Source organism: Chlorocebus sabaeus, chromosome 9, assembly GCF_047675955.1.
Source record: "Chlorocebus sabaeus isolate Y175 chromosome 9, mChlSab1.0.hap1, whole genome shotgun sequence".
NCBI classification, from domain to species: domain Eukaryota; kingdom Metazoa; phylum Chordata; class Mammalia; order Primates; family Cercopithecidae; genus Chlorocebus; species Chlorocebus sabaeus.
This window is the reverse complement of record NC_132912.1, coordinates 91,948,415-91,970,861: the sequence shown is the minus strand read 5'-3', so window position 1 is coordinate 91,970,861 and position 22,447 is coordinate 91,948,415.

Genomic DNA, 22,447 nt, shown 5'->3' with positions numbered 1-22,447 from the left:
ACACATAAATAGACATTTCTCAAGTGAGGACATAAAAATGGCCAACAAATATATGAAAAAGTGTTCAACATCTCTAATCATCAGAGAAGTGCAAATTAAGACCGCAATGAGACATCACCTCATACCTATTGGATTGGCCACTATCAAAAAGATGAAAGATAACAAGTGCTGGTGAGGATGTGGAGAAAAGGGAACGCTTGTATACTGTTGGTGATATTGTAAATTAGTACAGTCATTCTGGAAAACAGCATGGAGTTTTCTTGCAAAACTAAAAATAGAACTATCATATGTCCCAGCAATCCCACTATTGGTTCTATACCCAATGGAATTGAAATCAGTATGTCAAAGAGATATCTGCACTTCCATCTTCATTGCAGCACTATACACAACAGTGAAGATATGAAAACAACCTAAGAATCCATTAATGGATGAATGAATTTTATAACATGATATATATACACACAATGGAATACTGTTCAGCCTTTAAAAAAGAAGAACGAGGTGGGTGGATCATGAGTTGAGGAGTTCGAGACCAGCTTGGCCAACATGGTGAAACCCCACCTCTACTAAAAATACAAAAATTAGCCGGGCATGGTGGTGCATGCCTGTAATCCCAGCTACTCGGCAGGCTGGGGCAGGAGAATTGCTTGAACCCAGGAGGCAGAGGTTGCAGTGAGCTGAGATCATACCACTGCACTCCAGCCTGGGTGACACAGGAAGACTCTGTCTCAAAAAAAAAAAAAAAAAAAAAAACGAACAAGAACATGAACTTCTGTCATTTGTGACATGTCTGAACATAGAGGACATTATGCTAAGTGAAAAAGTTGAACTCAGAAGTAGAGAGTAGAATGGTGGTTGCCAAAGACTGGGAGTGGGGAGTGAACAAAGAAAAGGGAGACATCGGTAGACAGGTACAAAATTTCAGTTAAATAGGAGGAATAAATTCTGGTGTTCTATTACATTACACAGTGACTATAAGTAATAATCATGTATATTTCAAAATAGCTAAAAGAGATTTTAAATAATCTCACCGCAAGCAAATGACAAATATTTACGGTGACAGATGTGCTAATTAGCCTCATTTGATTATTCCATAATATATACTTATATCAAAAAATCACATTGTACCATACAGCTATAGACAATTATAAAAAAGAGTACACATTCTGGAGCTAGACAGATTTGAGTTCAAATTCTTGGTCTACCCCTTACTAGCTGTGTGACTATGGGCAAATTACAAATGGCTAGATGCTTCAACTTTCAGAGATCTAAAATGGAGTTAAGCGAGTACTTAATTCACAGAGTTTTTATGGAAATTAAATGAGATAATTTATGTAAAAAGCATAGGATAATACCTGGCAATGTATAAGTGCCCAATAATTATTAGCTATTATCTTAGTCAATTTCAAGTAGAGCAGAGGGTTGAGAATGAGTTTACTGATTATCCATCACATTCAATATGCAGGGTTGAGAATGAAAGTTTATTGATTGCCCATCACATTTAATATGCACGTGTCAGCCTCTGCACCAGGCACATACATAGATGACCTCATTTGAACTTTCATTACCAGAGGAAAAAATATTACTTCCTATGGGTTTTCATAAAAGTTACCTTCTTCAGGGGTTTAAAAATACTATACAAATAAAATTACCTTTTATTAAACAGACAAAATTGCTTTTCCATTAAAGTTTACCCATTGAAGTTTACATCCCTTTAATAACCTTGATTTCCTTTCTGCTTAAAAAATATTATTTTAAGTTAAGGAATTAAATTGAAATTTGAACATGTTGGCATTGACACCAAAATAATTTCTTTCACATTCTACAACTGCAATACATGAAAGGAACTCTCTCTTAGGATATAGGCATGTGACTTATGACCAGGTTGCTGTTTCGAATTTTTAGAGAAACTCTCAGATCCATGATATAAACTCACATTTAGAAAATTTTTTTTCTGAAAAATTTCAAAGTTTTACATCATGAACATTTAAAGACTTTGTCCAGGACTGGCAGAAGACCGACTATACTAAGAGTGGGGTGATGGCAGGAAAAGGAACCAGCTGAAACAAATTATGTCTCTTTCTACAGGAAACAAAGGGCAGTTTGTTGTGAGACTGATAATTGTTCCAAGCAATTAGGTGTGGAGATGCAGAAGGGAAATAAGAATGGGATATCCTAATGCAGTAAACAATCCACCCCACCAGCTTAACAAATACAAGTCCTACAATTGACTACTTCAGTGATAACTATCCCTCATTAATGTGTGTGGGTGTGTGTGTGCACGCACAGAGGCATGCAGGTCATAAAACAAAAAACCTCTAGGAAAACTTGAGGGACTACTGTAACTTAAACCCAGTGTTTTTCCATCAATCTTACTCTTTTTGTTATTGTCAATTCAATGAAAGCAAACAAACAAAAAATGTTTTGGGGGCATGATTTTATGACATGCATTAGACAAGACTGAGCATACAAAGTTTAATAAAACAAAGACATTGTGAAAACTTGCAATTTAGTGGTATGAAGATATCTCTATCCTCAAATTTTAACTTTGAAACATTTAACCATAAGCACAAAATAATATACACCATCAAATTCTTCTTCTTGAAATATATTTATTTATTGCTCTTTCAGCGAATGTATGAGAGTAATAAATGGTCTCAGTCTTTGAGAATGTCGATTGTTTTCCTTCATTGTGTTATAATAGTTTGGATGCTATAGAATTCTTAAGTCACATTTACTTTCCATCCACAATCTGAAAATATTCATTACTTTCCTTACTTCTTTTGTTGCTTTTGAGAATCTGCTGTTGCCTGATGTTTGTTTCTTTGTAGGTAAATTATCTTTGTATATAATTGCTTTAAAAAATTTCCCTTTGCATTTATTGTTCTACAGGATCACTTCAATATATATACAGAGTTGACCCTTAAATAACACAGGGTTAAACTATGTAGGTCCACTTATAAGGAACTTTTCTTCTGCTTCTTCCACCTTTGAGACATCAACACCAACCCTTCCCCTTCCTCCTCAACTACTCAACAATAACAAGGAGGATGAAGACCTTCACGATGATCCATTTCCACTTAATGAATAGCAAATATATTTTTTCTTTCTTATAATTTTTATAGTAACATTTTCTTTTATCTAGTTTATTTTAGAATATACAGTATGTAATAATAAATATAACATAAAATACATATTAGTTGACTGTTTATGTTATCAGTAATGCCACAGTAGGCTATCAGTCACGTTTTCAGGGAGTCAAAAGTTATACATAGATTGTTGACTATATAGAGGTCGGCATCCCTAGTTCCACCGTGCCTGGCCTACATTTAAAATTTTTTAAAAAATATTCTCTGTAGCTTTAATTTTCTCTTCTGATTAATTCTGTGGAAAGTTTTTCTTCCAGATAGCCAATTCTCTCTTTAGCAGTGTTGAATTATTGGACTAATAATGGAATAATATTTTCAAAGTTCTAGGAAAAAAATAATTGTCAACTTATAATTCTATACCAGCCACATAATTACACAAATGTGAAGACAAACTAGACATTTTTGGATAAGGATCAAGAAAATTTACCACTTTTATACACTTACCGTTGAGAGTATCCATTGAATTATTCACTTAAATTGTTATTTCTAGAAGTTTTACTTTATTATTTCCCAAATGGCCTGTATTTTTCTTAGAGATTTGATTTTTAAGTTTTTGCCTTGAATCATTTTAAACATGCTTATTTTTTATTTCATTTTGAAAAGCTCCATCACCTAAAATTTGTGGGGCTCTAATCACTATTTAATGTTTGCTGACTCTGTCATGGTACATTTTTCTCCTGAATAATTTTAAAATGTTTTAAATTTCTGACCACATCTTTGTTTTTTTTTTTTTTTTTTTTTTTTTTTTTTTTTTTTTTTTTCCTGAGAAACAGTTGTGGGAATACACCTCCAGAATATTCTTCCAACGTCAATCAAATTTAATATTAATTTTCTTGCTTGGACACACACGGGTTGTGTAACTAGTAAAGATATGCCAAACAGAGTCTATTTTGCCAAATATATATTTTCAAGAACATAGACAAAAGTTACAAAAATTAGCCAAATTCTGGCCAAAAAATAACTCATAACAAATCACGAGAAATTTACAAAGTTCTCTGACCTCTTGTAATTCAATTAGAAGTAAATCACAAAATGATAACTAGTAAATCTACCTATGTTTGAAAATCAGGCATTTCACTTCTAAGTTACTAATGGCTTTAAAAAGAAACTATGACAAATTATAAAATATTTTAGCTGAATAACAATGGCAATGTGATAAATTAAAATCTTGTGTTATATGGCTAAAAAAGAACTTAGAGAAAATGTTATATCCTTAAATGGATATTAAAAATGAAAAAAGCATAATGATCAATGATCTAAACATCCATCAAAAAGCTAGTATTAAGCCCAAAGAAAGTAGAAAGAAGTTACTAGTGCAAACCAGGCAGAGAGAAATCAAACATGAAACAAACATGCATTGTCAATGGATTAAGAAAGCCAAAATCTTTCTTTAAAAAATGAGTAAAACAGGTGAACCCTACTGAGAATTCTCAAAATTAATTAAAAGTCACAAATGATCAGTATCTGGAATAAAAAGGAAACATTATTACTGATCCCTCAGATAGTAAGAAAATAGTAAATGATTATTATGAATAAATTAATGTCAAGTATGACATTAACTTGAAAATGTAAAGGAAAAAAACACAATCCTGACTCAAAAAGAAACAGAAGAACATGAGTTCTTTATTCTTAAATAAATCGAATAAAAATTAATATTTTCTTATATAGAAATGAAATGTAGGAAAATTAAAATGAGTAAAATATTAAAATAAGTCTAATGTTTAATATTGGTGTCAATTTGATTGGACTGAAGGAGGCAAAGTATTGTTCCTGGGTGTGTCTGTGAGGGTGTTGCAAAAGGAGATTAACATATGAGTCAGTGAACTGGGAGAGGCAGACCCACACTCAATCTGGGTGGACAGTACCTAATCAGCTGCCAGCGCAGCTAGAAGGAAGCAGGCAGAAAAAGGTGGAAAGAGCAGACTGGTTGAGTCTTCAGGACTTCATCTTTCTCCCATGCTGGCTACTTCCTGTCCTCGAACATCGGACTCCAAGTTCCAGCTTTTGGACTCTTGGACTTACACCAGTGGTTTGCCAGAAGCTCTCGGGCCTTCAACCCCAGACTGAAGGCTGCACTGTCAGCTTCCTTAGTTTTGAGGTTTTGGGACTAGGACTTGGCTTGCAGATGGTCTATTGGGGAACTTCACCTTGTGATCATTCCGTCCCTCTAGAGAACCCTGACTAATAAAGTAAGTTATTTCTGAAATGCAGGGGTTTCAATATTGGAAATTCAAGCAATATAATTGACCATATTGACAAAACAAAGAGCAATATAATTTTTCTGCACTGATAGATGTGGAAAAAGCATTTGATAAAGTTCAATATCAATTCATGATAAAATTTCTTAGTAAACTAAGAGTAGAAGGAACTTCCTTAATATGAAAAAGTATGCATAAAAATCCTACAACAAACATACATTAACAGTGAAACACTGAAAACCTTCCAAGATAAGAAATAGGAAAAGGATATTCAATATCATAATTTATCCTCTTGATGCCCTTACCAGCACAATAAAGCACAAAAAAGAACAAAAGAATAAAATTACAAAGGAAAAAATAAAACTGCCATTATTTACATGATTGTATGCATATGGAGCAGAAATCTACAGATAAATTATAGAATTTGTAAGTTTCAGACATGTTAAATATAAGCATAACCTTGACAAATCTATTGCACTTCTGCATATAACAAGCAAACTATGAAGTAAAATATTTTATCAATTGCTAAGTATCAAAAATATAAAATAGCTAGGAATAAATGTAATAAAATGTGTTTTAGATAGGTACACAAAAATCCATCAAACATTATCGAGAGACAAATAAATGCAGGGATATGCCAGGTTAATGTATTGTGAGCTTCTTTACTATAAAGATATCAAATTCCTCAAACTGATCTACAGATTCAATGCAATACCAATTAAAATCCATATGACGGTTTTGTGAGAATCAGGAAACTAGTTGATAAAGTCATGTGGAAATAAAAAGAGCCAAAACCAAGATAATCATGAAGCAGAAGAATCAAGTGGGAAGATAGCTCTATTAATTATTGAGGCTTTGTAAAGCTTTAGTGTTAAAAATGTGGCACTGGCATAAGAACAAATGGAAATATGTAAAAAATAAATGTCCAAAAGCAGAGCCTCAGAAATACAGATACTTGATTTATGAGAACTGTGGCTCTATTAAGAAATGGTATATTCAGGAGTGATGCTGGGTCAATTGGGTTTTCATATGGAAAATGAAAAAATAAGCCCTTACCACAAAACATAGACAAATCAATTCTAGTGGTTGTGAATTTTAGTGTGGCAGTAAAACAAGATCAAGGAGAGGAAATATATATATATACACACACACACATATGTATATATATAATGTTCTATATATGTTTTATATATATCAGTATGTGTACACACACATACTAATATAGGCCTTAGAGCAAGCAAAGATTTTTAAAGAAAGAAACTAAAAGCATGAATAAAGGTGAAGATAAATAAATTTAATCACATTAAAATCAAACTTAAATATATAAATATAGAAGCTTAAAATATAAATAGAGTGAAAATCTAAGCCACAGCATGGGAGATGATAATTGCAATACATATAATAGACAAAGGGTTAAGATCCAAAATAAATTGACAATACCAGCAAACAAGCAGAAGACAGGCAACCCAATAAGAAATGCTCAGAGACTTCAGCAAGATCTTCACAAATGATGCTATTAAAATGACCAGTAGGCATATTAAAAGGCAACAAAATTCATTTGTTAAGGAAACAAATTAGAACCACAATATCATAATGCTCCAACATCGGTACAACTACATTGGAAAGACATGACATTATCGATTAAAGTTGAGCATATGCTTAACTTATGATCTATGAATTCTACTGCTAGATCTATATCCAGAAAAAAAGTTTATGGACCACAAAAGACATCTACAAGAATATTCATGCATTATAATTTACAGTGAACACTAACTTGGAAAAACGTTATCAACAGGAAATTTGATAAATAGTTTGTAGTATAATCATACCAAGAATGCAACAGAGTAGCAAAAATAAACTATATCTATGCAAAACTGCATGGATGAATAGTGTTATGGGCTAAATTATGTCCATCTAAAAGTTGCATTCTTAATCCCCAGTACTTTAGAATTGTGACTCTTTGGAGATAGGGCTTTTACAGAGTTAGTTATTGAGGTCATTGGGATGGCCACTAATCTAGGTGGTGTCCTTATAAGAAAAGGAAATTTGAACCCAGGAATGTACCAAGGGAAGATGATGTGGAGACACAGGGAGATAAGCATCGCCAAGTCAAGGAGAGAGACCTCAGAAGTAACTTACCTTGCCAACACCTTGATCTCAGACTTCTAGCCTCTCAAACTGTGAGGAAATAATTTTGTGGTCCTGCTTTGTTGTGGCAGCCCTAGAAAACTAACATAGAAGGGAACAGAAGCACTTCAGAAATAGTGGAGTAAGAATGTCTCAAAATCTGCTCCATAAAAATAACAGGAGCACTGGTAAAGACTGCCAACATCAGCTTCTCAGAGCTCCAGAAATAATCAAAGGCTTGCAACACTCCAAGGAGTGTTTATTCGAGAAAAATGACTAAATTTCAGTAAGCACAGTGAGTGAACTGTGTGGAGTTTCAACTTGCCCTACTCCCATCACCTTCTCCCCATCTCCATGGTAGTCTTGAAAATTATCCTCCCCATGTCTATGATAACTGAAACTGGAAGCCTAGCAGCCACTGGAGGTGGGAAAGGGGGAAAATGAGTTTGGAGTTCCCTAAAAAAGCTGCATCCAAGAGAATTGTAACCATTTGACCTGTCTGGCAGCTTCCTGAAAAACTCCATCTTCAGGGCCTGACTTTATTTGACTTGACAAGAATTGTTTCTGCGTAAAAAGTCCCATTCCCAGGGTTTTTGTTGAAAACAAGAAGCAGGAATTGTTTAACACCACAGGTGGCCTATGCTGTGGATACCAGGTGGGGCTAACAAGAGACTGACCAAGAAAACTTGAAAAACAGAAATGAGATGTCCATAATAAGCTTCATCTTGGTCTGTTTGGGCTGCTATAACAAAAATATCGTAGGCTGGGTAGTTTATAAGCAAAAACTCATTTCTAACAATTCTGAAGGTTGGAAAGTTTAAGATCAAAGTGCAGGAAGATTTCATATCTGGTGAGGGCCCCATTCCTTGTAGATGGTGCTTTATAGCTGTGTCCTCCTTAGGTGGCAGGGGCAAACAGCTCCCTGGCATTTCTTTGATGTCACTAATCCCATTCATGAAGGTGGAGCCCTCATGACTTACTTCCTGAAGACCACACCTCTTAAGAGTATGGCATTGGGGATTAGGTTTCAACACACACATTTTGGAGGGACACAAACATTCATATCATACTAGACTTTGAAAAGCTTGTGTATACTCCTGGGAATCTGGAAGGCTACCTGCATATTCAGGGTTGAGCATATACTCAAGACAGCAGAAGGCCCTTATCTCTCATCTCTACCTGACCGTGTGGCTCAGTGCAAGCAAAAAGTAAGGAAAGAAATAGCTGTAAACTGTCTGCCCGAGTGTTGAAGGCATAACCCAACATAATCCAACTACCTTGGCAAATGCTGGGAAGCATATTCATTCAAGGAATTTAAGGAAATCTCTGTTCAATCATTTGCTGACCATCAAACTAACAGAGCAGAGACTTTAATAGCTGCACAGCAGGAACAAGAAGGGCGTATTTCTGTGTGCTGGCCATTTCTTATATTTTGAGTTGGGTGGTTGTTAAGCAAGTGTTTTGTTTGTAATTAAACAACAGGATATACCATTATTTCTCATGCATCTATTTGCTTGTGTGTTGTATTTTGCCATCAACTTATTATTTTAACAAATGAAAGATGATATGATAACACCTATGTCAGTCATCTGTGAAAATTAAATGAAATAAAGCAGGTACATACACAACAGAATTCAGCTTTAAAAAAAGAAGAAAATCTTCTTGAATATTAGATGATATTAATAAATTAGTATTAATTTAATTAATAAATTAGCACTAATTTTCTTAGGTGAGATAATGATGTGATGTTGGGCTTCTACTCTTTACTTTCAGGCCTTTGTTAGTGCTCTTTTTGGTAAAAGTTGCGAAAAAGCAATCAGGAGCCTGGGGCTGGTCATATAGAGCAATTGTGGTTATATAGAGCAATTCCTTTATTGTTAGGTGATGCATACTTAAGCACTTAGGAATAAATATTATGGTATCTGAAACTTCGGAATTCTTGAACAAAAAATGTGTGTGTGTGTGTGTGTGTGTGTGTGTGTGTTGTGTAGAGAAGGGCCAGAGACATGTGGCAAAATGTGAACAATTGCTGAATCTAGGTAAATGGCGTATGGATTTTATTCTGCATTTTTGAAGTTTTTAAATATTCAAAGTGGGTAGAAGCATGCCGGGATCTGAAAATTGTCTCACTTAAAACTACCCATGTCTATGTCTCTTTGTGAAGTTTAAAGTACCCCAGAGGTGCACAGTTGGCCTTGCCATCCAAACGTCTAACTTTCTTGCTTTTGCCTTTCTCATGCACTGTAGGTTAAGCTGTTGTCTTCCTGCTCCCAGAACATGTAGAATTTACTTTCTGAGAATGCAAAGATTTGCAGATCCAAGTTCCTGGAGAGACATCTCAACTATTAGGGACCTCTAGATGAGAGAGCGGGGAGGAATGGTGCTAGAGAGCAGGGCAGTCTGTTTTGGAAACTTGTTAGCAGAAAGTGGATAGAGGCCTCTGGAAAGTGAGATGATCCTAGAGGGTCAGTTTCAGCAAAGACAGAGAGAAGATGAATTATTGATCTCCACTTTCTGGAACTTTTCTCCTTCCATTTTAGCATCCCTTCATTAAATATTCTCATTTCATTTAGTTTTATTTTACTAAACTTTTACTAAGCGCCCATCACATGCCAGGCAACAGTCTAGGCCCTGCATATACAGAGATGGATGAAAGATGCTTCTTGTCCTCAGGCCACAACCTCACCTATTTCCAGCTTCCATCACTCTGAGGGAAAAAAATAAATTCACTTTTTGAGTTGACCCTCTGAAGTCGGGTAGAAACAGGTGAAAACTAACTCTAAGAAGCGATTTCAGTGGCGTCATTTGAGGCATCCTTGACCAGTAGGAGTGTGGGAGGTGGAGGCTGCTTTACACCCAGGGCTGGAGAGCTTTCTCAGCCCAGAGTCGCCAGTTGCCCCTCTCTGTCTACATATTACACTCCATCAGGGAAAGAATACCAGGCAAAGAAAGCTGAACCCAGTTTCCAGATATTTGGGATAAGGAACAGACTGAAAGCTCTGGGAGAAAAAGCTATCGCTTTAGAGAACAGAAAATAGTTCTATATAAGGAAATGTCTGTGAACCAAAAGGTCAAGTGCGTAGTTCAGAGCCTGCTATGAAAGTGGCTTGATCTACATAGACCAGCTGTCAAGGAAGTTGGTATCCTTCATTCCTGAGGTGTGTCTCTCTTTTCTTTTTACATTTTAATGATCCTGGCTACTAACTCATTTCATCATGGTATTTAATACATTAGACTGAGAAGGAGTGTATCTTTCCCATATTTTTAACAATAGGCCTTAAGGGACTTTGAGCAGTACACTCCAAATGCTGATTTAACTATGAATCAATGATACTTATGACAAAAGAGATAGGCTGCAGCTACAAATCTTTAGACCTAACCTGTTAGTCCAGACCTAAGTAGAAAACCTGTGTGGATATTTCAGATCATGCTTTGTTCTGGAATGATATTTTTATTACTGTGCTCCAATCTTAACTTTTATTGTCTGAATTCTGGCCAGGTTTTTCTTCCTGACTTGCTCCCTCTTCCCTCACTAATCTTATACTATCATAGTGCTGCTTTCAGGATTCCAGACATCTGGTAGTTTTCAGATAAAAGCTGATGAATGTGCATAATATCATGAGTATAATGAATATAATGTCAGAGATTGTTGTTGTTATATGGGAGGAAAATATTTCAAAGAATGAAGTAGGGCATGTTATATATCATCAGTGCATAGGCTAGGTTTATTGTTACCCTGTTATGTCACAATATTGCCATTTCTGTAATACTGTTTGGGAGAATTATATTAACACTGTGTTTTATGGAAATTACAGGATGTCCTACAATTATTAAATTCACTAGGTCTAATTTATTTAAAGGATCTTTTTACTCTCTTTGAAATCTTTTTTTTTCATTTTTTCATTTTGTCAATGCATGCAAATTAGAGAAATGAACTGAAGCAATGATTTAATAATGCTATGAAGAAAGTTAAAGTTCTCACCAAATCCATGGAGAATTATAGCAGGCGTAGTTTTCAGCTTGAATTTCCCCTTCATTTTCCTCAGATCATGGAAAAAGGCTATACAACAACTAGATCCTACTCAAGAGGACAATTTATCTCATGATTCAATGGCAACAAAATTGCCTTCAACCTCAGTGTTAAATTAGTATATCAGGTCCTATCTTATTTAATTACTTTCACTATAACTGTGTTTTACTTTAGTTCAACAAAACCATGTTCAAAAAAGAGCTAAATAGAAATCAGTCTCCTCCAGGTGGAAAGGTTTTAAAATTGGTGCAGCTTTCATCTCCTGCTGTCTGCTTGCCCTCCACTGCTGACTCTTCCTTTAGAAGCGCTCTCGATAATTAAGGAAGGGGCCACATGATTCCCTGTGGTTCATATAATGGAGCAGAATAAGAGGACACAATTACTTGAGCCACTAATAACCTTGCAGGGAAACAGTGTTTTTATGAACACTGGATGGGCATCAGAAACATAGAATGAGGGATTTCAGATAAATTCTTTTTTAAAGTTTTACTCTGTCACCCAGGCTGGAGTACAGTGGCGTGATCATAGCTCAGTGTAGCCTCAAACTCCCAGGCCCAAGCTATACTCCTGCCTTAGCTTCCTGAGTAGCTGGGACTACAGGTGTGCACCACTACACTTAGCTAATTTTTACAATTTTTTTTGTTGAAATGGGGGTCTGGCTTTGTTGCCCAGGATGGCTCAAACTCCTGGACTCAAGTGATCCCCCCAACTTGGCCTCCAAAAACACTGGGATTATAGGTGTGAGCCACCACATCTGGCTCCAGATAACAATTTAACTTTTTCCAGGGAGACAGTAGCTACAGACTGCTGTGTGCTCACTGTGTGCCAGGCACAAATGCTAAATATTTTACAAACCTTGTCTGTCAAGTAGGTATAAAGTAGGTATTAACATATCATTTTACAAAAGAAGACAGGAAATTCGAGAGAAGTTAAGTAAATTTCCCACCATCAAATACCTTGAAAGTCAAGGTGAGATTTAAACTAACATTGTTGTCTTGACACCAGTGCTCTTCTAGTTGATGTTTGTTTGCTCAGCATTGGGTCACTTTTTATAGTTGTGAGAGGACAAAAACTACTCACTTACAAGTGTTGTAAGATTTTGACACATCCTTTCCAAACTCACCCACTAACAAGAGTTTTACCTTTTTAGTTCCATCACCTTTGATCTGGGAAACATGGAGAATACAAAGAAGAACACGCTGCTTGGATATGGGAGAAACATTTCAAAGAGTTTTGAGAAACATAAATTGGAGAATGAGAGGAAACTGGATAGCTGGACAGAAAAAGAAAGCAAGAATCACCCTTGTGGTATTTGAAAATCTCAAGAAACCATCTTGAATTTCCTTGGGATTATTTTTGGTTGCTGGGTTGTGTCTCCTGAGACTCGGTGTCCCCACAGAGATTCTTGCATGAGGGTCACTGAGAATAAACTTAGTATCATAAAGTTTAGCTGTTTTTATCTAGTGGAATTCCTAGTGGAGCTGGAGAATGCAAATTGGGAAGCCAGAGCTGCTCCCCAAGAGAGAAACCTCTGGAGTAAGAGATTAAAATGTTTATCCCACAGCATCGTGGAAGGGTCTCCAAAAGAAGTGAAGAGGTCCCTCTCTGTGATCTCATAATTACTAGTAAAGTCAAAAAATTATAATATGCTTACTGAGATTGAATTTCTAGTGGAAAATGACAAACAGATAAATTTTGTGTTCAGATCAAAAGCGCCTAGGCCCCACAGCAGCACAGGAGATAAGATGCCCTGGGGAAGTAAGAGTAGTGATTTATCGATATCATTATCTATTTCAATCAAAATAGAATTCGAAAAAGAAAAAAAAATGGATGTTGAATTAACACAACTAAAACACTGGGGATTGGAGTCAAGTTTTAAAAAAACTCACCAAAGTCTAGGGAAGTTTCCCACAATGCCTGGGTTATCTTTTGGAATCACGACTGTGGTATTTAAATGTAGGTACATTTCCTTGCCACATCTCTGACAACAACATTCCATCACTCGGAATCGGAATCAAGCTAAGAACGTATCTTCACTGTTACAGCCAAGCTGTTGGACCTGAATGCCTCTGCACGGCCATGATGGTCCAGGTAATGCTGCCAAGCTTCCGAGTGTCAAAGTGCTCAGCTAAGACAATGAACCAAACTGAAAGTAACAATCAAGACTTTTAAAACTCACTGTAGCAATAAAACAAGTGGTCCAAAAGAGAAGCACTGGCTCCTCAGTATTCCACTTTTCTTCAAGGAAGGACACACTGCTGAGGATCAGATGACATGCAGCTCAGACAGGAAAAGTCACCTCACTGCTAAGGAGCCCAAAACTAAGGGTTCCTGCCTCTTTATGGACCTGGAGGGCCAGGGATAGAGATAGGAGGAAAGGTTAGGAGTGAAAAAGTACTGAGTCAAAATGAAGAAAAGTGCCCTAACCAAGATCCCAAGTGAGGAGGACTTGGCAGAGCCAGACGATTAGGCAGAGCAAACCCAGAGATAAAGATTTGGGTGTAACCATTGGGTCCACATGGCCAGAAAGATGGGAATCAATAGACACTGTGGACTACCAGGTCAGGGAAGTGAGGGAGGGGAGCAAGGGGCTAAAACTCTACTTACTGGGTACTATGCTCACTACTCGTGTGACAGGTTTAGTCATACCCCAAACCTCAGCATCAGCATCATGCACCATAGCTTTGTAACAAACCTACACATGCACACCCTGACAGTAAAATAGAAGTTGAAAAAGAAAAAAAAAAATCTGGGCATAAATAGTTTATTTTGTAGGGACAAAAATGAACAGCACACTCTCTAATGTATGGTAAAGCCTAGTACATCTAGTATGTTTGGTGTGGACACAGGAGCAAGTTTTTTGTTTGCTTGTTTGTTTTTAAAAGGACAAGTGAGAAAACATTCTATGAGTAAAAACGTCCAATTATTTTGGTTATAGGAAAGGACTAGCATCTTGTGGCAGGTTGTACATGTGTAGGAAACTATTTTGCTCCTCAAAAAAGATGACCATGAAATGCTTTGGCGTGACAAACTGTGGCAGTGCTTGTGAGAGAGAAAGCTTGAAGAGAGATGCTGAGGCGAGGAGGGCCACCACTAAATGATGCTTCTTTGCAGACAGGAGACAGTGACACAGAACAGGGCCTTGACTTTGAGCCTATAGGAAATGGGACAGAAGAAATTCAACTTTCCTTTAGGTCACTTTGGAATCCCTGCTGCAGTTGATGTTTTAATAACTTCCCATTCTGCAGGCTCCCAGGGCCCGCTGTGGACATGCACTAGTCCAGTTAGCCCCTTGAAAAGCTGGATTTGCATGCTGGCAGTCCAGTTTAGAAAACCAAGGAGATATTGTCCACATGTCTAAGCCAGCAGGTGGAGTAAGAAAGTATCCCCTCCAGAGGATACTGGTACAGAAGCTCCAAAGGTTCTTTGAGTTTTAAATTAATAATTGTTTTCAGAGATGGCTAGGCTGCGAACTATGTGTCCTTAGGATCCGTTCAAATTTATGTTTGATGTCTCTCTCCTAAGGATGACTCATATTTGAAAGATCACCAAGCCTGCTTGAGCTGAAATATCTAAATTATGCAAGAGGATATTTGTAATGACTTTCAAGCTAAACGGTAGTATTCTGTCAATCTGGTTATTTCTCTTTGTATAATTCAGAAATTTTGCCTCCCATAGGTTTTATGTAAAAAAGAAAACTAGAGCATGATAGCATTATCTTCTATGTGTTCTTTCCAGACAAGGAAAATTAAAGATTAGCTTACAGATTTGTGTGAATGACAAAAGGTATCTCTGGATGTATATAACTGCTATTATAAACAACCCAGGTTCCTCCTTTGAAAAGTACACAGAAATGATTTGAATTTAATTAAAAAATTATATGTTCCATTCTTGATAATTAACATGAAAGGTCACACACTCTTGATTAAACAAAAGTATTATAAAAGTATTCTTAGAACAAAGGAAGTTAGTACTAGGAAAATGCTTTGTTCTGTTTTTTATAGCCTACTTTTCCTTGAACTGGAGAATGAGAGGTCCTGCAAATAGGGAACTAAATATCAAGCTAATTGTACTGATATGTGAACCCACATCTATGCAATTAAATAGGGATAGTCTCTTAAAAACAATCATAGCTACTTGCTTTTGGTCTCTCTGTTTCATAACATTCCTGAACTTTTCACTGGTTCATCTGTTATGCCAACAGTTAAGCTCTACTAGTATTTTCTTTCCTAACTACACCGAAATGAGCAGCCAAAATACTTTGTGGCAGTTAGTGGGAATGTAAACTAGTACAGCCACTATGGAAAATAGTATGGAGGTTCCTAAGGTAACTAAAAATAGAACTACTATAGAATTGAGCAATCCCACTGCTGGGTATATAGTCAAAAGAAGGAAAATCAGTATATCAAAGAGATAACTACTTCTCATGTTTATTGTGGCACTATTTACAACAGTCAACATGTGGAAGCAACTTGTGTCTGTCAATGGATGAATTGATAATGAAAATGTGATATATATATATACACGCACACACACAATGGAATAATATTCAGCCATAAAAAGGAATGAAATTCTGTCATTTGCAGCAACATGAATGAGCTTGGAGGCCATTATGCTAAGTGACATAAGACAGGCACAAAAATACAAATATTGCATGTTAAATTAACAAGCTATTTTGGCTCTGATGCCCATTTTCAGTTTACTCCAACTTTTTTTTTTTATACTTTAAGTTCTAGGGTACACGTGCACAATGTGCAGGTTTGTTACATATGTATACATGTGCCATGTTGGTGTGCTGCACCCATTAACTCGTCATCTACATTAGGTATATCTCCTAATGCTATCCCTCCCCCATCCCCCAACCCCACGACAGGCCCTGGTGTGTGGTGTTCCCTTTCCTGTGTCCAAGTGTTCTCATTGTTCAATTCTCACCTGTGAGTGAGAACATGCGGTGTTTGTTTTTTTGTCCTTGGCGATAGTTTGCTGAGAATAATGGTTTCCAGCTTTATCCATGTCCCTACAAAGGACATGAACTCATCCTTTTTCATGACTGCATAGTATTCCATGGTGTATATGTGCCACATTTTCTTAATCGAGTATATCATTGATGGACATTTGGGTTGGTTCCAAGTCTTTGCTATTGTGAACAGTGCCGCAATAAACATACGTGTACATGTGTCTTTATAGCAGCATGATTTATAATCCTTTGGGTATATACCCAGTAATGGGATGGCTGGGTCAAATGGTATTTCTAGTTCTAGATCCTTGAGGAATTGCCACACTGTCTTCCACAATGGTTGAACTAGTTTACATTCCCACCAACAGTATAAAAATGTTCCTATTTCTCCACATCCTCTCCAGCGCCTGTTGTTTCCTGACTTTTTAATGATCGCCATTCTAACTGGGGTGAGATGGTATCTCATTGTGGTTTTGATTTGCATTTCTCTGATGGCCAGTGATAATGAGCATTTTTTTCATGTGTCTGTTGGCTGCATAAATGTCTTCTTTTGAGAAGTGTCTGTTCATGTCCTTTGCCCAATTTGTGATGGGGTTGTTTGTTTTTTTCTTGTAAGTTTGTTTGAGTTCTTTGTAGATTCTTGATATTAGCCCTTTTTCAGATGAGTAGATTGCAAAATTTTTCTCTCATTCTATAGGTTGCCTGTTCACTCTGATGGTAGTTTCTTTTGCTGTGCAGAAGCTCTTTAATTAGATCCCATTTGTCAATTTTAATCTTCTACCACATCTCCAGTCAAATACACAAGGTGGAAAGACGTGGGCAGTCATTCATTCCATAATCTTGTGCATGATGAGTGCTCACTCATTTCTATGGAAAGTGGGGGATGAGGTAGAGAGAAATGGAAGGTGAAAAGGGATTGAGGATGAGTAGCACAGGAGGAGAAAATAGAGACAGGTTGAGTAGGAGGAAACTGGGAAGTGTGTCACTGTGACTTTTTTACAAGCCGTAAGTCAGTCTTGCTGTGCCTGAGCAAACACACACACACCCCTCCACTTGACTTGGCTTTATACTTTTGTATGGCTAAAAGTAGAGTTAAAAAAAGAGAGAGAGAGGCCGGGCACAGTGGCTCACACTTGTAATCCCAGCATTTTGGGAGGCTGAGGCAGGTGGATCATTTGAGGTCAGGAGTTCGAGACCAGCCTGGCCAACATAGTGAAACCCCGTTTCTACTAAAAATACAAAAATTTAGCTGGGCGTGGTCATGGGTGCCTGTAATCCCAGCTACTTGGAAGGCTGAGGCAGGAGAATCGCTAGACCCCAGGAGCCAGAGGTTGCCATGAGGCAAGATGGCACCACTGCACTCCAGCCTGGGTGACAGAGCAAGACTCTGTCTCAAAAAAAAAAAAAAAAAAAAAAAAAAAAAGGAAAGGAGAGAGAGAGAGAGATAACATGGATGGAGCTGGAGGGAGGCCATTATCCTAAGTGAACTAATACTGGAACAGAAAGCCAAATACCACATGTTCTCACTTATAAGGGAGAGCCAAATAATGAGAACACATGGACACAAAGAAGGGAACAACAGACACTGGGGCCTACTTGAGGGTAGTGGGTGAGAGGAGGAGGGAGAGGATCACAAAAAATACCTATCAGGTACTATGTTTATCAGTTGGTGATAAAATAATTTGTACACCAAATCCCTGTGACATGCAGTTTACCTATATAACAAACCTGCACTTATACCCATGAACCTAAAAGTTAAAAAGAGAGAGAGAAAGAGAAAAATCTCATAGCAGAAAATAGTCTGATAGCAGACTATTTTGCCATATAGTTGGTAAGGTTTATATTTTTACTGAAAAAAGGCCCGTTCTTGACTAATAAATTTTATGCTGCATCTTGAATGAGATGTTTTCCCTAATTATGTAACAAACTGTGAGGAAGTAGTACTCTTAAAAACAATATATTTTAACAACATTGTATCTCCTAATGTCTTATACAAATATTTATTGAATGAATCAGTGAATGCAAGCTGAGTAGCATTAATATACACACACGTGTACAGATGTAAGCATCTTTTAATGATGGTCTTTGGGTGGATAATAGCCACTAACAGCAGTTCCCAGACTGTGCTCCATGTTAGAACTATCTGGAAAAATCCAGATGCTCAGGTCATGCCTTGTAATAATTGAGTTACAGATGTCTGAAAGTGGCAAAGAGAAACTTGTATTTCTTAAAGGTCCCCGTGTGATTCCAATGTGCAGCAAAGTTTGAGAACGCCTGTCCTACTTGACTTCTAACTCTGAAGGATAAATAACCATAATATGTAAATAACTTTGTCTGCATATATAATGCTCAGATTTCTAACAAGATCACATATTTTTAAAAAGCTAGTCTTATGTTAACATGCATTTGTAGTGAGTTTTTGATATTGTGAAGATAATTTCAAAAGGATTAAGAACTCAAAAACCCTTGAGTGTGCACTGCATGAGTTCGGCAGTGACGTAGTATCTAACATTCTTGTTGGCTAGTATTCCAGAGACTGGTATCCTCAAAGAGCTTGTCTTCCTATGGTAAACACCATCTAAAGACAGAAGATGAAGAATCATGCAAGGAGATAGAGGTCAACTAGGAAACAAGTAACAGTTGAAATAATGTAAAAATCAACTCACAGGAGAGAAATTATGAGTATATTATAGTCTTAGGAATTTACTAGCAGAATATAAGGTGGCATGTTATGTTCTGTCACGTCACAGTCCTCAGGACATGCCACTTATAAAAAGCAATATGAGGAGAACATGTAGGCTCATTACCTGATCACCTACTATTTTTAATTTGTATTTTTAATTGGCAAATAATAATTGTATATATTTATCGAGCACAAGGTGATGTTTCAATACACGCATATATTGTGGAATGATCAAGTCATTCAAATTGGCATATCCATCACCTCAAATATTTATCATTTCTTTTTGTGAGAACATTTAAAACGCAGTGGCTCATGCCGGTAATCCCAGAACTTTGGGAGGCCGAGGTGGGCAGATCACGAGGTCAAGAGTTCGAGACCAGCCTGACCAACATGGTGAAACCCTGTCTTTACTAAAAGTACAAAAACTAGCCGGATGTGGTGGCACACACCTGTAATACCAGCTACAGGAGGCTGAGGCAAGAGAATTGTTTGGACCCGGGAGGTGAAGGTTGCAATGAGCCGAGTACACCCTGGCCTGGGCAACACAGTAAGACTACGTTTAAAAAAAAATCCTCCCTTTTAGCTACTTTGAAATATACATTATTGTTAACTACAGTCACTGTGTGGTGCGATAGAACATCAGAACTTACTCTTTCTTCCATACACAACATTTTACTCATATTATCATGATTAATCCTGCCATTAATTGTAAAAAATATTATTGTCTCCATTTTCCAGATGAAGAAATTGAGGCTGAAAGAGGTTAATTTCCTAAGGTAATAGAGCCAGGATTCACACTCAAATTTAACAGGCTCTGGGATTCATATTTTCCATTGCACAGAACCATAAAACATTGCCCTTCTCCTCTCCCCACTACTCTTTCCATATCTTCTTATATGAGTGGACAATCTGTGTGCTCTGTGGGTGGCAACAGTTGGTATCTTTAAGAGAGCAGTACTAAATAATAACTTTAACCGGAACCGACAACATCTGTTTCTGAGGGCTGCATAGCGTAGCTGGGTGGAGGCAGTCGCGCTGGTGAGGTTTGATCTCCTACGTTCAAGGAAATGGGAAAAGCTTAGCAAAAAGCACTTACTGATTTGAATGAGTTCCAGTGACTGGAGAAAATAAGCATCTCTGACATCAGCTTTTCCCAGACCCACAGCAGTTTAGTCTTCATACGTTCTTCCGGAGACCAGAGCAAATGTTTGTTCCCACATTTCCAAAAGCACTTAGGGAGGGAGGATGCAGTCTGCCAGAAGTGGTTCTGCCTTTGGGACTGAGTCCCCTTCTGGGACATTTTTAGAACTTCTGCCTGCCATGCGTGAGGGTGGGTGGTGACGTTCTGGTGGCCGGTTCTGAGGAGCTCACGTGACTCACTGCTGTGCCTTCTGTGGGTCTCCAGCTGCACTACCCACACCCTTGACTTGTATCATTAGCTGTTGTCATCCAAGAGGTCTGAAGATTCATCAGACTGTAAGCTCGCGCTCCATTTTCTTTTGATTGCATCATATCATTAGCTTACTGAGAAGACAATGACTATTTCCATGAGAAAGGTCCATTCTGCCACCACAGCTGTTACCAGTAAGCAGCTGGCACCCTGCTGGCAGGCAGGGTAGAGCCCTCTGTTGTGTATATAAGATGGTGGAGGAATTACTGAAGCAACTTCCTCACTTCAAGTTTCCTTGATTTTCATGATTACAATGGCCTTTATTTCCATTCTTCTCTGTTTTTCTATGGTCATACTTGTTCTTTACATCAACTGGAGATGTTCTACAGCAGAAACTAGTATACTATTTTCTGATTATAGCCTCTTCTCCTTTGAACTCTGTTATTCATAAGATGTCACTTTAAGCAAATGAAGATTTCTAGTCCCTCTGCAACTGCCTTTTCTGTCCAAATGCCACCCCCTCCTACTTTACTTCTTTACGTGTGCAAGCCTTATCCATGAGGTATCGTTTAATCCACTTCATCCTCCTGCCAGAATCAAGCTCTCTTTTCTGCCCCAAACATCCAACTGTCTGCTTCTACAACCACTTATTGAAACACACACACACACACACACACACACACACACACACACACACACACACACAGAGTTATGGGCATTGGTATTATTATAATTGCTTGTATCCAACTTGAGTGGATATTCACCACTGCTCCCCAACTTTTTTGTGTGTGAATGTGTGTGCCCCTAATAAGCTTCCTCTCTCAGTACTCATAGTGGACATTCTAGCAAGTTATGGAATGGCGTACAAGGTGATGTTTCAATACAAGTATGTATTGTGGAATAATTAAATCAGTCAAATTGGCAAATCCATAACCTCATATATTTATCCTTTCTTTTTGGTGAGAACATTTAAAATCCTCTCTTTTAGCTGCAAGTGTCTCAGGACACTTGGCCTAGAGAATAATAATGACTATAGAGTCATGGGACAAAACTTCCTATCTTAGAACCTGTCTCCTATGCTGCCTCTTCAAGTCTCTACTCCTGCAGTCACCACTCCTTTTCTCTATTCTTAGGACAAGTTCTGATCTTCTCCCTATCCAGAAAAAAAATCTCTTTATCTGCCCTCTAGGCTCCATTCCTGCCTATCTCTTCCAGGACCTTACTCCATTAATTACTTCATTTCTCTTCTATAGTCAAACATTTTCTCTAATATCGTTCATTTTAAAATCTAAAAAACAAAACAAAACTTCCTTTACTCTGCATCTCCTCTAGCCATGCTTGTCTAGCAAACACATAAGGCATTTGTTCTGTGTCAGGGATTGTTCCAACTGTTTCACAACTCATTTAGTATTCATAGTGACACTATTAAACATTCCCTTTCTCAGTTTCATATTTGAGACATCTGAGACACAGAGAAGTCAAGTAACCTTCCTGAAGTTGCCTAGTTTATTAATTAATATCAGAGCTAGGAACTGAACCCAAGAAGTCTAGCCTAGACGCCGCTAGGCTGTTCTGTACTCCCCCTTCAACATTCTACCACCTCCTTTTACTTATCAACCAAGCTTTTCAAAACATGGGCACTACTTACACTTTCTACATTGCAAATTGTCTTCTGTTCCTGCAGTCCTCTGAAATTGTTGCTTAGGGGCACTGGTGACTAACTTCCGGCTTGCTTAATCCAAGAGACAAGATTTTTCCCTTTCCTCCCCACTCTCTTGCCCTTTTTCTTGTTCCTTCAATGCACAGAATTGGGTCAGCCATAATCCTGGTTCATGCCATATTTATTATTGGTAATTCAATGCCCATTTACCTTTAGTTAATTTTGATAAAGTATTTTTAAAACATACCAATGA